Source organism: Mustela nigripes, chromosome 1, assembly GCF_022355385.1.
Source record: "Mustela nigripes isolate SB6536 chromosome 1, MUSNIG.SB6536, whole genome shotgun sequence".
NCBI classification, from domain to species: domain Eukaryota; kingdom Metazoa; phylum Chordata; class Mammalia; order Carnivora; family Mustelidae; genus Mustela; species Mustela nigripes.
The window spans coordinates 167,341,119-167,356,744 of NC_081557.1; positions in this window are offsets into that span (position 1 = coordinate 167,341,119).

Here is a 15,626-nt window from a genome sequence, read left to right on the forward strand (position 1 = left end):
ATATATATATATATATATATATATATATATATATATATATATATATACCACCTTCAGTATTCACACGTCTATAAGAAGGTAAATGGCAAAAGAAAAATCCTCAAAATGTGTAATGTACACATAGCAGGTGTATAAGAAATAAAGTTTTGCCAAACTGCACTAAAATTTACTCCATGACAAGAGCGGTGCATTTTCTCCATGGCTGTCATAGATTTCATGGATCCTGAGAAATCCAGCCATTTTTAGAAATCCCATGAAATTTACCTTTTCACTCGAACCCACATGAAATCAACATTTTTCCCTATGAGTCCCCATAAAATTGGCACATTTCCTCAGAAGACCCCGTGAAATTATAAAGAATATTGCAGATTCTTTGCTTCTAGCCCTTGTTGCACATCTTAAAGAGACAGGTTAGGTTGCAGAATTATTTCATTTTTCTTTTGATATTTACCTAAAATCACTATGAAAAACAAGATATAAGTTGTTAAATAGATCATTTCCAAGTGAAAATAGAATTTGAACCTACTTTGGATCATCAGAAAATATAAGGGATAATCTCTTCCGATTTTCAAATGAGTAATATCTGAGGAAACTGATCAAAAAAAATATGAACTTCTCCAATTGTCCCCTAAATAAAAGTATCAAAAATTTACCTAGAATTTATCTAAACTTTGACAGTATAAGCATTTCTGGAAAACTATCTGAAGTTAGAAAGTTATAAATAAAGAGACTATTCCATTTGTTCTCACATTTACAAACTATATGATACTCAAGTCAAAAATAAAAAATTTTTTAAAGCAAAAATTCGGAGTTTTATATATGGGTTTGCAATGGCAAACAATGTCTTTCATTCAGTTCCACCTCATAAAATGTTGTGAAAAGCAAGTAAGGTTATGAACGTGCAAGAGGAGACCGGTGCTTTAGAAATACAATAGTAAGGTGGGTTTGTTTCAGATTTAATGAGAAAAAATTCATTATAATAAAAATACAGGTATTTATGCTAAAAGTAGTACATGTATTCTAACAAATACAAAATGAATACTCGGCCTTTTCACAGGGAAAAACGGAATATAAAAAAAAATTAAAAGGGCATCATAGCAACATAAAAAAATCGCAACAGATATATGGCTTTAAATTATGACTTTATTTGTTATGAAAATGAAAGTAACATGCATATTTCATATTCTTATAGGAATCATAAAACCCGACCCTCCTGGTTTTAACTAGATCTTGATTCCCTTGGGTTGTTAACCAAAACAAGTTCTCAGTTGAAGTCAGAAGGCCACATTTAAAATGCTATTTCCTGAATGTGATCCAGGATTCCACTCAAAGGAGGAAGTTTTGCCACAGAAATATCCTCCTGTGTGGTAATTGACCTAACAAAAATTCTAAACTGCCTTCACACTTTCATTTTGAATCATGTGAATATTTACTCTTTTATTAGATTCATCATTCACAATCACAATCGAGAAAGATGCTGGGGATGACCATGGAAATCAGTATAAGAGAGTTAACTCCAAGCTGCCAGTAAGAAATTTTAATAGTATAGAAGTCCATCCCCTCCCTAAACAGACAGATGCAACTACGGAGAGGAAAGAGTGATTTAGCGTGTTCTGATATTTGGAATTCTGATTTTGATCCAGATGGGAGAGATTGTGCTGTCCTGGTAAAAACATCAGTGTAGAAAGAAAAGTGCTTCTCCTGGCTCTCCACCAACACTGATAGGATTCCCCTTTAGGTTAATCAATCTGCAGCTGAATTAACTTTCTTTCTGTTGTGCTGAGATAACCTTTTGGGCTCTCTGCCAACACACAGCAGATAGAATACAGGGTTGAAAATCAGGAGGGGGGTTCTGATCCTAACTTTGTTATTAAATAGTTATGTGACCTTGTGCACCTCAGTTAACCTCTTTGAGTTTCATTTTCCTTATCTGTAAAATGGGGACAGTAATCCCTGGTTTGACAACTTTTCAGAGTTTCAGTAAAGCTATAGCACATCTTCAAGTGAAAAGTACTGTGCACCTGAAAAGGCTTTTCTCAGAAGGAAACTCACCAAGCAGAGAACCTCCAGGAATATCCTTCAGGAGCCACAGGCAGGCCATGTCTCTCAAGTACTTCCCATATCCACAATGCTTGGTCTGAGCAGAGAAGGCACATACATTTGTCAGCAAACCACTCTTTATGCCTCGGATTTATAATCTAGAAACAACCTAGGTCATGAAATTAAAACTGACATTTCTCATGTTATAAGAGGTTTTGAGCACTGAGAGCTTAAAGGAAACACACACCTTTGGTAAAATGTCAACATTTCACCTGTTGATAAATTAGGTTTGTTCTTGGCTCTTGTTTAATGAACCCATATGGCAAATTATATTATTTTCTTCACTTTATTGATGAGGAAGCCAAGATACAAAGAGATTTAGTCCTGTCTTGGGTCCCCAGTTAGAAAGTGATGAAGCAGGCTCTTGATGACACATCATCTTAATTACTGCGTCACAGGTCCCCTGAGGCCCTAGTCCGTCTCCATCGATGTTTAAGAGTGGTTTCTAAAATGCTTTGTTGGGATTCTTGGGTGGTCAGGTTGGTTAAGCGACTGCCTTCAGCTCCCGTCATGATCCTGGAGTCCCAGGATCGATTCCTGCATCTGGCTCCCTGCTCAGCAGGGAGTCTGCTTCTCCCTCTGACCTTCCCCTCTCTTATTCTCTCTCTCTCTCTCTCTCTCAAGTAAATAAAGAAAAATCTTTAAAAAATTAATTAATTAAAATAAAATGTTTTGTTAACAAAGAGGGTTTTCTGTAATTTTTTTTCTATTAAGTGACAATTTGGGGGTGGAGAATGAAATTTAGAGATGGTTAAGGAAAACTCGTGTAAAGATAAACAAAAATGTTAATTTAGAAAGTGTAGTTTTATGTTTATTAAAAATCAGAGTAAACAAATAGAGTTAAGAATTACTATAATTTAAAAAATCAGGGGCGCCTGGGTGGCTCAGTGGGTTAAAGCCTCCGCCTTCGGCTCAGGTCATGATCCCAGCGTCCTGGGATCGAGCCCCACATCAGGCTCTCTGCTCAGCAGGGAGCCTGTTTCCTCCTCTCTCTCTGCCTGCCTCTCTGCTTACTTGTAATCTCTGTCTGTCAAATAAATAAATAAAATCTTTAAAAAAAAAAAAAAGATTAAAAAAATCATTGTTACTGATCAAAAGTAAAACTGCTACTATATCTGTTTTCCATATATCCTTGCCTAGACAAAACAAACACACACACAATAACTAAATCCCACAGGCTGCTCTGAAGGCCCAGATGTGTGGAACTATGGTTAGGGAATTAAGGAGGTGAAATGGAGTGTGGTCTGTGGAGGGACTGGCCCAGAGAAATGCTACTCATTTTGATGCTGGGAACAATGTTTCTCCAGAGCTATTGGGCTGCTTCTATCTGACTTGAGACATTTAAGAGAAGTGATTGCTTGGCTGAGCTGTCCCAAAGTCTTTCTATCACACAGACTTCACAACCCAGCTTTTCCCAAAATGTGGTGAGTGTTATGAATGGGGTATAAATATGCCACAAATAATGCCTTATTCATCCAAAGTATCATAGGATTTCATATGTGGAATTTTTAAAAATATATAGTAGGAAAGAGTTGACTAATGTACTTCAATTAAATGATTATATTTTATGTTTCTTTATAACATCATCAATTTCCCATGATTTTTCCATTATAAAAATGCATTATTAATTCATGTACTCACTAATTTCACAGTTATTTAACGAACCCCTACTTTGCACCAGGTACTTAACTAGGTTCTGAAAATTCACAAAGGACCACGACATCCCCCCACCGCACCTTCTGTACTCAAGGCCATTTCAGGATGGTGAGGTAAAAGTCAGCCATCAGCAACTGAAATAGGATAGGTAAGTAGAATATTGCATGGTGCTACACCAGTTGCCTCAAAAGTGGATTAGCAAGAACCGATGTCTTTCTTATGGTCTAAAGAGCAGCTGGGCTTAAATCAGTATGCTGATATCACACCTAGGAAGGCTAGCAACTGGGCAGAAATACCCAGGCATCTGGAGGCTGTGAGGTGGGAGTGGGAGATTCCTCAAAGAGGAGCTGAGGCACATTCATAAGATTTCAAGCAAGAATAGATCTTCATGTCAGAACACTGTGAAATGAGGCTCCTGGAGAGTCCACATGTAAACCCCAAGTACTGCAATCATTTGGGTACTTTGCTACACAGATGGTATCTATGACCAGCTGAAGATTACCAGGGAAGAGCAAGGACTGACCACAGTTTGCTGTACTACCCATTAAAGGAACAGAACTAACCCCTGTGTCAAATCCCTTCTGCCTATTTCAACACAAAGCCAAATGGTGCCCCCTGAAACTAATAATACACTACAAGTTAACTAAGTTGAATTTAAATTTAAAAAAAAAAAAAATTAATGGTGAGAGGAGGAGTTAAGTAGCAGGTAAGTTCCACCCCCTGACTTTTAATTATTGGTCTCACCTGGACAGGAGAGAAGGGAGTGTTACACTGGGTATGAGGTTGTAATTTTAAATTTCACCAGATTGATCTTTTCTTATAATATTTGAAAGGGATCAGACAGCCATGAATTCACCTGTTATTGGATGGGAAAACCATCCAAAGGTGGTCATTTGAGAAATAATAAAACTTGCTTCTTTGTAGCTCCAGTGGAGTTGAGACTGTTCAAAATGATACATGTGTTATAAATAAGATATAGGTGTAGGGACACCTGGTTGGCACAGTTGGTTAAGCGTCTGACTTTTCATTTCTGCTCAGATCATGATCTCAGGGTCCTGGGATCAAATCCCTCATAGGGCTCTGTGCTGAGGGAGGAGCCTGCTTAAGATTTTCTCTCTCTGCTCTTCCCTCCCCTCCTCCCCTACTTGAGCGCTCTCTCTCTCTCTCAAAAAAGAAATAAAAAGACATGGATGTAAACAAGGATATGGTGAGAAGACATAGCAAAGCTAACAAAGGACAAACTTTACAGAATGTATAGACTAGTCCATTAATTTTTTAAAACAAGTGAGCTCCACTTTGAACAGTGGTGATTTCGTTGCTTTAACTGGCTAACTCACCTTACAGCATTTTGAGGATGGAGAAATTTTTTCTCTGGTTGTAAAGAGAAACATGAGTGTCTAATGGAAGCACAGATTTCAAAAACCCTATTGTTTGTGTTACTTGTATTGCTCAGGAAGGGAACAAGGAAGACAAGTAGAACAAAGAACAAATACAGAACATTCTCAAGAATACCAGAGCCAAAACTTCAACTGACTCAGTGCAGAAATGCTTCCTAGTCTCTTACACCTCAAGATGGAAGCTGGGACTCAAAAGAGTGATGCTAATCCTGACCCCATTGTTCACCACCGTGCAAGACTGGGTGTCTCACTCCTTCATCCACCTGCCTCTCCCCTTCCCATTGCAGAATGTGCTTTAAAGAGAGAAGTCCAGGAGCTGAAACAAAGAAGCCATTTCCTTTTCTTCTTTTTCAGTTTCTTGTGCTGGATGTTTATCTTCAACCCTTTTTGTCTCATACCATGTGTACTAGGACTATAAGAAATGAAATGCACACCCTTTGCAACTAAAGTAACTTAGATTCTCAAACCAAAGCAGCAATTTTATTCAGGAAGCTTTTAGCATGCCTTTCTCTGACAATGCTTTTACTTTCATGTAATTAAGAGACTTCAAAACCTGGAAAACATGAATGGTTCTTGCTCATATGTATACCCATATATACACAGTGCTGATAATGAATCATGTGCTATTTTGTGCAACTAACCAAAAAGTGTTCCTTTGCAATTTGGAGTTAATCATTTTCATCTTTACTTGTTGCCAAGCCCAGCCCAAATTATATATTCGATGTTCAAAAGTGACGTTGTGCTACAATTTAAACTGAAAAGAAAGACCTTTTAAGTGGCAATAGTAAAATTGTCTACTTTCACAAAGCAAAACTTATTCTACCAATAAAATGCTGTTGTGTTTTTGAGCATCTCCAATGAATTATTATTTGTAATTTAGGAAACTGATAACATTTAGCACTTGGTTACACAGACTAGAAGTAATGATTTTTCTCCATCACAGATAATTAAAATTTAATATGAATTAGATTATATATGTATCCCCTTTATCTAAAATTACTATAATTCAACAGTATAATTTAAATTATACTGTTTATATGTGTGAATAATACAAAAATTTTTGAAATGAAACTTAAAGGATATATAAGATACAAACAAAGTATATTTCTATGTAACAGTTATCAGATTTAATAAATGAAAACAGACTGGCTTTCAAGTTTGCCCACTTATAGCTATATAAGCCTTTTTGTGTTCTTGCTCTTGGGTTTTCTTTTGCTTTGATTTGCTTGGCAAAAAAATAAAATAACAAAATGAAACAGTGATTCTTGCATCTCAATTTACAAGTTTGAGAAAAGTAACTCACTTGACTCTTGTTAAGTTTAATTACTTAACACCAATACATATTAAGAAAAAACTTCAGTAAAAACTATCAACAGAAGAAACCTTATATTAAGTGCAGTTTTGCACTTTGGAAAATAGAGTTTCCTAAAACGTTAAACATGCATTTCCTATATAACCAAGCAAATCTACTCCACAGTATTCTGCCCTTATTCCCCAAAATAGAAGTACATGGCCACACAAAAAATGTGATGTGAATGTTCTTAGTAGTACTATTCACAATTAAAAAAACTGTGGAGATACCTGAGATGTCCACCCAGAGTAAATAGTAAAGCCAACTGTGGTATATCCGTTCAGTAGAATACTACTCAACAAAGAAAATGGAATGAATCCCTGATACTGTAGCCTGAAACCCCAGAAACAGCACATGGAGTGAGATGAGCTCCACACAAAGGACTATGTACAGTGGGAATACATTTACATGGAACTTCTAAAAACAGCAGAACTACAGAGACAGAGCACAGACTGATGCTTGCCTGGGGCTGTGATAAGAATGGGAATTTGCCAAAAAGGGCGTTAAAGAACTTTCTGGGTGATGAAATGTAGCACAACTAGATTGAGTTGCTGACTAAACAACTATAAATTTAATAAAATTCCATCAAAGTACACACATAAAATCAGTAGATTTTATGGCAAATTACATATACATAGAGCTTCTAAAAATCTAGCCTTGTTCTATTCTCCCTCTGCTAATACTTCATATATTTCTCTGCTTTTTATTCATGATCAGAGTAGAACATTTTTCATTCTGTGATCTTCTACTGAAAACTCACCAAATATAGCATCTCTTCATATCTCCCTCCTTCTGTCTGCCTGGCTTGTTCATTCACTCACTCATTCAATTATTCAACAAAACTATATTGAGCATCTACCAAGTATCAAACTCTGCTCTAGGTGCTGAAAATGCAAGATGAATAAGTCATCTCCTAATGCTCCTCTTTTCTTCTCATGATAAACTCTGTCTTCATTTTAGAGCCACTCTTACCCCATCTTCCCTATTTATACTCACAATCCTATTTAGGTCAGCAATTTGCAAGTTGGTTCAGTGCTTTGCAGAAGAGCTACCTTGAAGTGTCAGTCTTTTATACTTTAATGACTTTATCTTTAAAACACTTACCCAGTTCAAAAATAAGTAATCTACCACAATATTTATTCAGTGGTTTCTAAAAAGAATGAAACAAAACAAAACAAAACAGTTTAGGACAAAGGACTTTTACTTTACTTGGTAATAACAACTTTATGGCCTCCCTCATGGACAGCTAAGGCACTTCTGAGTTTGTGTAAAGCTGGCTCTCCACTCTGAAGAACTGACTTTCAACCTTGCTTTGGAGAGATCTCTAAACCCAAACCTGCTTTTTGGGCTGGGATCCTCTTTCCAAACTAAGTGTGATGGACTTAACTAGTCCAGAAAATACTTGTGACTTATCCATATTTCCTAGATTCATCCATTCACTATTCCTACAAAAATTCCTATTCTGTAACTCTTATGCACCAAACATCAACCTATAAACTGTTGTTCAAGATGAATACAGCCTAGAGTTTCCACTCAAAGTGCCTACAGTGGGAAAGACAGACAAGTAAAATGACAAATTAACAAGCACAAAATAATGAAAACATATACAGAAAATAGAAACAATATATACAGGGTTATATCCACATAGCTTTTCCTGTAGGTAAATGATGGTGAGCTGATTTTCAAAATGAAATGGGAGTTTGATAGACATAGAAAGAGTAGTATGGTAAGGCATCCAAGGAAGGGAACAGTTTCTGCAAAGTTCAAGTTCAGGGCATTATATGTAATACAGAGTTGCAATGCATGGTTTAGCTATAGAAGTAGTTTGAGGAAACCAAACACTTATTTCCTTAAGAGTTGAATAATGAGAGAATTATTATTCAATAAATTATACTCTATCTGATGCAGGGTGTCCATTGAAGGCTTTTAAGTAAGTAAGTAACATGAAATTGACCAATTTTATGGCGGTATAGGGTATGGAAGATGACAGGTTTGAATGTTTTAGGTGATAAAGGGGAAGAAGAGATGTGGGATAATTTCTCAATTTCCCTGGTTTTTCCAGAATTGACCATGGCTTAGTGGTTAAGAAATAATTCTGGTAGGTTTTACATGTGGAAAGCAAGTGTCCCTCAGATTTTGTTATGTAATGTCCAGAAACCTCTGATTAAACAGTGGTATGCTAGCTTTCAGAGTCTAGATTAGCAATTCAAGTCTATTTCATCTATGCATAGTTTGGGTTCCCTCCCCCATTTCCAATTTCATTCATGCTTAACAAGGACATGACCATCTTCAGTCTTCTACATCTGGAGCAATCACTTGGTAACCAACACTGATACGACAAAAAACACAGCATTATACAATGCCATCAATGAAAACAGTTCTCTCTCCAGTACTTAACCAATGTTTCTTTCAATACTCTGGGTCTTTACATAAAAGATGGGTATTAATTCAAAACTTAAGGCTTTTACAATTTAAATATATAACTTTTAAAATTTCATTTGTGCACAGACTAGGTACTCTGGCTTCCTCTGCACCAATCCCAGCAATTCTTCCAGAATCAGGAAGAATTAAGAAGAAATCATGGTCAAAAGGAAATGTACTCCAAAAAATTAGCACATGAGAAATCCCTGGTGCATGCAATGCTGTTCCTCCAATGCAAACACTAGGTTTTACTCCCTCCAGTTTTAATGTTTGCCTTTACCGTTATCCAACGACAGAAGTAGAGATTACGTTAATTTGAGAAATATTATAGCATCCAAAAATAATTAACCTGAAGTTACTTATAATAAATCTGTTACCTTCTTATTGGTCAAAGAGGCTTTTTTTTTTTTTTCCCCTTTTCCTGACACTGTTACTATCTCATGTCTTCGTGTAATGTCTTTGTGTTATGTGGTCTGGCTTTTGATTGGGCACACACTGTAAAACTATCAACTGTATACATTAATATTTTCACTTCCCGTGGTACACAGCCTTCTGACTCTATCCTCAAATTTGGTCAAAAGCATGGGTGTCAAAATGGTAGAAGGATTGTCATTCAGGTCATTGATCAAAGTAAAATAAAAGTCTTATATAAATCAGTCTTGCAAGAAAAAACTGCGAAATTTGGTGTCATCTGTGAAAATTGTCTGTTTGGTTTGAATTGGTATGGAAATACTTTAAATTTAGGTTCTAGAATGATGTTTTGTTTCCGTCAGCTTTAAAGCACCTGAAGGTGTGGGTCCTGGGAAAGACTTCCATTAACAGAAAGACTTCAGTACTTGTGGCTGTGACCAACCCCTTCATTTAAAAACAGTTCTGACATGTTCTGTCCAAAATAGGTCTAAATATAAGGAATAAAGAACTTAGATTTAAAACTAGGAGTGGGATGAGTGAAGCCAGACTTCTTAAAAGCACATAGAAAATATAGTACTAGAGGTAGATTTTCTAAGCAACACTAATTACTAGTCATTAACAAGGAAAGAAGGAAGTGAAAGAAATGATTTTTAAAAAGATAAATATTAGGAATTTTCTCATTGGCAGTAGCATTGTGAAGGCAGCCATCTTTTAAATGAAGGTAAGTTATCATGAGCTCTTTGATAAGGGAAGAAAGAGCAGGAAGAGGGTACTTTGTCCATATAGTTCTATTCTGAGATGGAAATGGGAAAGATAAGATATAAGGTGATTTAGAAAAACAGCAGGAATACAGAGCCTTGAGAGGAGTTGGCCTTTCACAAGTACTAACTGGATAGGGAGACCCAGGTAAGAGGTCAGTGGCTTTTTTCTAATAAGGAGCTAAAAAGAATAATGAGGTTATGCCTAAAGCAAAAGCTACAGAAGCCAGACTCTGCATGTCAGAGAAATATTAGCATCTGAGAGCAGAGTAAAGGATATGTTCAATGTGATGCAAAGAGGGACAATGGATCAACATTTCAAGTTTGACTGAAACAAATTAAAAATAGATTAAAAGCACACTTGTATAGTACAGGTATGGGTATTTATTTCAGTTTTGTCCCTCTAATCTAAGAAAAGAACTCTGAAATGTAATCTGAAAAGTAGAAATTATATTCTTGTCAACCAAATCAAAGTTAAAATATTAGTGAAAGGTGACATCAAAATATGTATTTCATGTGTATGTATGCATTTATACATGTATATGTACATATACACATATATACTTATTTAAAATAACTAATTCTAGTAGGGAAGTGTGATTTTTTTTTTCATTTATTTCAAGTACTCATATTAGGAAAAGAATAACTCATTCAGCCTGAGTCCCATAATTCTCAGCCAATCCTGTACACTTAGGATTGGCTACCTACATTATAGGAATTGTTCCTAGAAGGAACTAATCAGCCTGCATGGAAAACACCCAATTTTTGTTATGACATTGACAAAATTATTCTTGTTTTTGAAACTTGGCATGAGGTTTTAAGAGTTTTAAATTTGTATACAGGAATTTTTTTTTAAAGGCCATGTTTTGATGAGGTGGTGGGAAGAGCCTCTGTTAACAAGAAAAAGTCATTCTGATAAATGTTCTTAATGTTTGTTATCAAATTGGAAGTGACCTCCAGCCATACAACATGGTCACATCACAGTCAGCAAACCATAGTTCAGATCTTCCCAGTGGCCTATGGCAAGTAGGTCTGGTCAGATGGATTGCAATCCATCCAGCCTAACTTAATCTCCAACTACTCCCCAAGGACTAAATTTGTCCTAAAAACTTTTGCAACACATATGATTAGTAAGTACATCATTCAAGGTGAGCAATACTTCCTGCTTGTGATGTCATTCAGCATAGTACTTCAGGCTAAAAGAATCATGTCTAAGACTCCACAACCTAGGCCTTGCCTCTCAGCCAACTCTGTTCCCTATGCATTGGGCTTGACTATGTTCCATAGTCCTCTCCTTCTGGAACTATGGGTAAAGCATGGCCACATACGGCACATGCTGGCCACACACACAACCTGGAAAAGTGAGAGAATTAATACTATGGGATACACTTTGAAGAAAAAATGGAAGGATCCAGAAGATAAATTCCTCTTCATCCATCCCCAACTGCAGACTGTTAAAAAAAAAAAAAAAGAAAAAAGAAAAAAAAAAAAGACTTCGTTATTGCCTGTGTTTTCTTTTTGAAGCTATGGCCGCTTCAACAACACATCGTATTATATTTGCTTCTTCTTTGTCCCTGCCTCATTTCTTATTTCCCTTTATTCTTGCTGCCCCTGAATTATACTCTGCAATAAAGCATTAGCATATAAATTTTGCCTCAGATTCATTCTGTTTTCTAAGGTTAGGAGAGAATGCCTGATAAATTTCATTATTTTGATTGAATGCCATCATGAGCAGAAATTATTGGCCCATAATAATATCCAATCAAAAGTCTTTAACCCATTTAGAACACTACAGAACAAGGGTATCACAGTTCTTTTGTAGAAACATAGAAAGAGAAAGAAGCACAAGCAAAAACTTACCAGTGGGAAATATACAGATTGTACAGATGCTACACTGACTTTCTGGAGGAAAGGACAAGAAGATTTTGACATATCCCAATTTAAGAAGATACTTATTGCCTATTAATTCTATATACTTATGTAAGATGGGAGGAGAAGTCATTACATCGAAGTCCTAAAAGCATTAAGACCCCAGAAGAGATTTTCCTGAAGATCTCTTTTAATACTTCCATACAGAAATTCAGGATATATCAAAGTTCTTCCAACATAATTCTGTAAAGCTTTCAGAATTCCCCGTCTTTACACTTAAATGTCCTTCCACTTGAATGCCCCCTCCATCCCCACCCCATACACATACACTTTCTGCTTTGAATAACTGATGATTCAAATAAAGACCTTCTTTTCTGTAAGCTTTCCAATTTTCCCTTCTTCTCATTATAAAATGAAGGGTTCCCATCTCCACTTTCATGATCTTCAATTTATACTGCTAGTCCAATGCCTTAGTTCACAGAGGGCACCTATCTGACTCCTTGTCTTTTTAACTCTATTGAGGACTTCCTAAACTTTCGTACTGTATTGCTTTCATTTTAGATCCCCAATATGTCTCGTGACTCATGACTTTTGACTCTTGACATGATAAGGACTCAGTCAAAAGGAACAAAGGGAAGAGTGAAGGAAGACCAAGAGGAGAAAAAGGGAAAGAATGTAAGAATGTGTACGATCTCACAGGAATGTACAAGGGTCTCTTTCCATTTTTCCTTCCTCCCCAGACTTTGGCTTTGAAGAAGAGATTCCAAAGTGAAAATAATGCTACATAGCTTTGAAAGTTCTAGAAAACATCTCAGTACTTCAATGCTCTATACCACAAAATATTCTTTTTCCTGATTGAAAAACTATTTCAATAGCACAAAAACAATCAATAAAGAAAAGCTTTGCTTTCCAGAAATTTGTTTGGAGGGAATTTGTCCTGAGATGCTTTAGCTAATAAAATTAACAAATATTTATAATCAAATTCTGAAATTTGATCTGGGGAAAAGGGACACAACAAATTAAAATGGATCACCATATAATAGCAAATCTGCTCATCCTATAAAAGAGACAGAAGCTGGCAAATTCAGTGCTTTTAACAGCATTGTTTTATTGAGCACTAACAGGCAAATCTCCTCTTTATCTTGACTCTCTGGGGAGTTGAACCCAGATGTATGAAAATCCTTCCTTAGCAAAATAGTTATGGCATCCCCATGCACTCCAACACCATGAGATAAGCAGTTATTTCCAGAATGGGATTGCAGTATCCCGATACAGTCAAAAGACTGAGGAGGCAATTGCTATTTTTGATTGTGTTAACCTGTGTATAATTATGTAATTACCTACTAAAATTTAGGCAGAGTGTTGCATATCTAAATCATTAACTTTAACAATTGACAAGCTGCTTTGATTAGTATTTTCATAGTGTAAGATAACATACTTTTGTCAGCTTTTATATGATTAGTTATGATTGGGAATTTGTTTATGCAAAATGTTTTCACTCCCTGTTTGGAGAAACAGAAAGGGAGAGTGAGGGCAGGGAAGTCATGTGCCTCCCTCATGGTTCAGCTCGGGAAATTACAGTGATGAGACAATTCAGAAGAGGTACACATTATTACTCCCCGAATGACAAATAATTTTAGTGTCAGTTTAGAAGAGTATCTAGAGGGTTTGACTTGGAAGAATTGGGCTCTCCTCTGACAAATCAGACTAACAAGGACATCAGTGTACGTAGCATCAACTCAGACTGTCACAGGCAACTCCTGAATTGGCCAGGCAGCCCCTCTAACAGCATTGATCAGAGCAGCTGCTCTTCTAAGGAAAATGCATGTCAATATATTTGTTATTTACTCTCTAGCAGAAACCCAGCAGCTGCAGCAATTTTCGAGAGAATTCTCTGACACATCTCATTTCCTATCAGTCGTAGGTGCTATTGACTGTACACATACATTCCTAATAGGCTAACATCACTGAATTCAGCCAGCTATTGGAATAGAAAATCCTTTAATTTCTTGGCTATGATGGGGCTGTGTGATGCCAAATTTCAACTCTCCATGGAAGACAAAGTCCTCAGGACATGAAGCATTTCTTGTCCTCCCAGGCAAATTGGCTGGGCTCATTTGTTTGAAATAAGCGATTACAAAAAGTGGCTTAGAGAGATTGTAGAGTAAAATTAAAAATAAGAAGACACCACTGGCTACCATGCACGTGTTGTCTTTTCCTTTTGAGGGAAAGTACTTGGAAAGTGAGTAGTAGAGATGGAAGTAATCCAAAGGGGCTAACATAGGTGACGCATTCTAATTTTGAATGAGAAAAAAGTGTGTGATTTACCATTGCGATCAGAAGGGGATACCATCATTCCAAAACAATTTGCAGAGCAAAATGGATCCTTAGCCCTCCTTATATTTTTCTTTCTCTCTGCAATTTTAGGATGTTGTAGTCTAGTGAGAATGCCTAGAAAGGAATGGTTTCATATGATTGTCATTTACTGTCTGCCTACCTAAAGGATAGAATCACATTACATAGAATAACATTCTAAATTCATGTTATTTTTTCAAGAGGTGCAGAGAAGGCTGTACCATGTGAGAGTTTTCTCTTTATCAGATTAGTGATGTCAAACTCCACAATTATAAAGTACTGATCTCTCCAAATCAGACATCTCTGTCTCCGTGTCTCACAAGCATGAACATCTGCTCCATCTTTCACAATGAGACTTCCCCACAATCAGACACGCTACTGTCTTTGAGATCGCAAGCTTAATTATACTGTTTTTAAACCTTCATGACTGAGCACACATGCAGCAATACAACTCCCTCACTGTCTTTAATATTGTCTTTCCATGTCTCTAAATATAATTTAAATGTAGGATTTTTAAAAATTTTTAAATCATTATCCAGCTTTGTAATTTTTCTTCTACTCTGTACTAATTCTATCTTTATTGACCATGACTAATAGTCCTTACCAACTATTAGTCATGGAAATACCTACCTTTCTGAAAATTCAGAGACTGAATCCTAATCTACTTCTCTTTTTTTGATAACATTAAAAGTTACCTACTCCATTGTGCAGAAAAGAGTGCCATGTGATTACTTTGTCATATTCTTTTGCTTTCTAAACAAAATGGTCATGCATAACTTTTATTATTAATGACTTTTGTCTAAACTTTCCATGGCCAACATAGATTGTTTATAGCAAATTTGGAGACAGCAGTAGGCATTTCCTCTGAAAGAGGATGCCTTCCTTGTAAAACAAAATACTATGAATGAAAAGGAGTCAGAATTCACCTGGTTATTGTAGGCAAAATATGTTGAAAAGCCCTCCTGTGTGGGCACATTCTATGAGGCCGGTCTGCTGTCTGAAGAATGAAACCATTTGTCTTTTCTTCCTTAAACTACAACGTATTTGAAACCACTTCCTTTGTTGAAAGTGAAGTGTGGAGTGATGTTTGGGGATGGGGCCAGGAATGGGGTAAAAGGGCATCTGGAATGGGGAGAAATTTGGGGATATGAGAAATGTGTGAGGCTCAGCAAAGAAAGGAGGAATGAGATAAACTCTGGAATGGTAAAAAACAAGGAGTGCCTTTGTACTTATTGGTAACAATAAGCTGTCTTTATAGTTTCACATTGCTGTTTGAGACTGTGTTAGAAACAAAAAAACAAACAAACA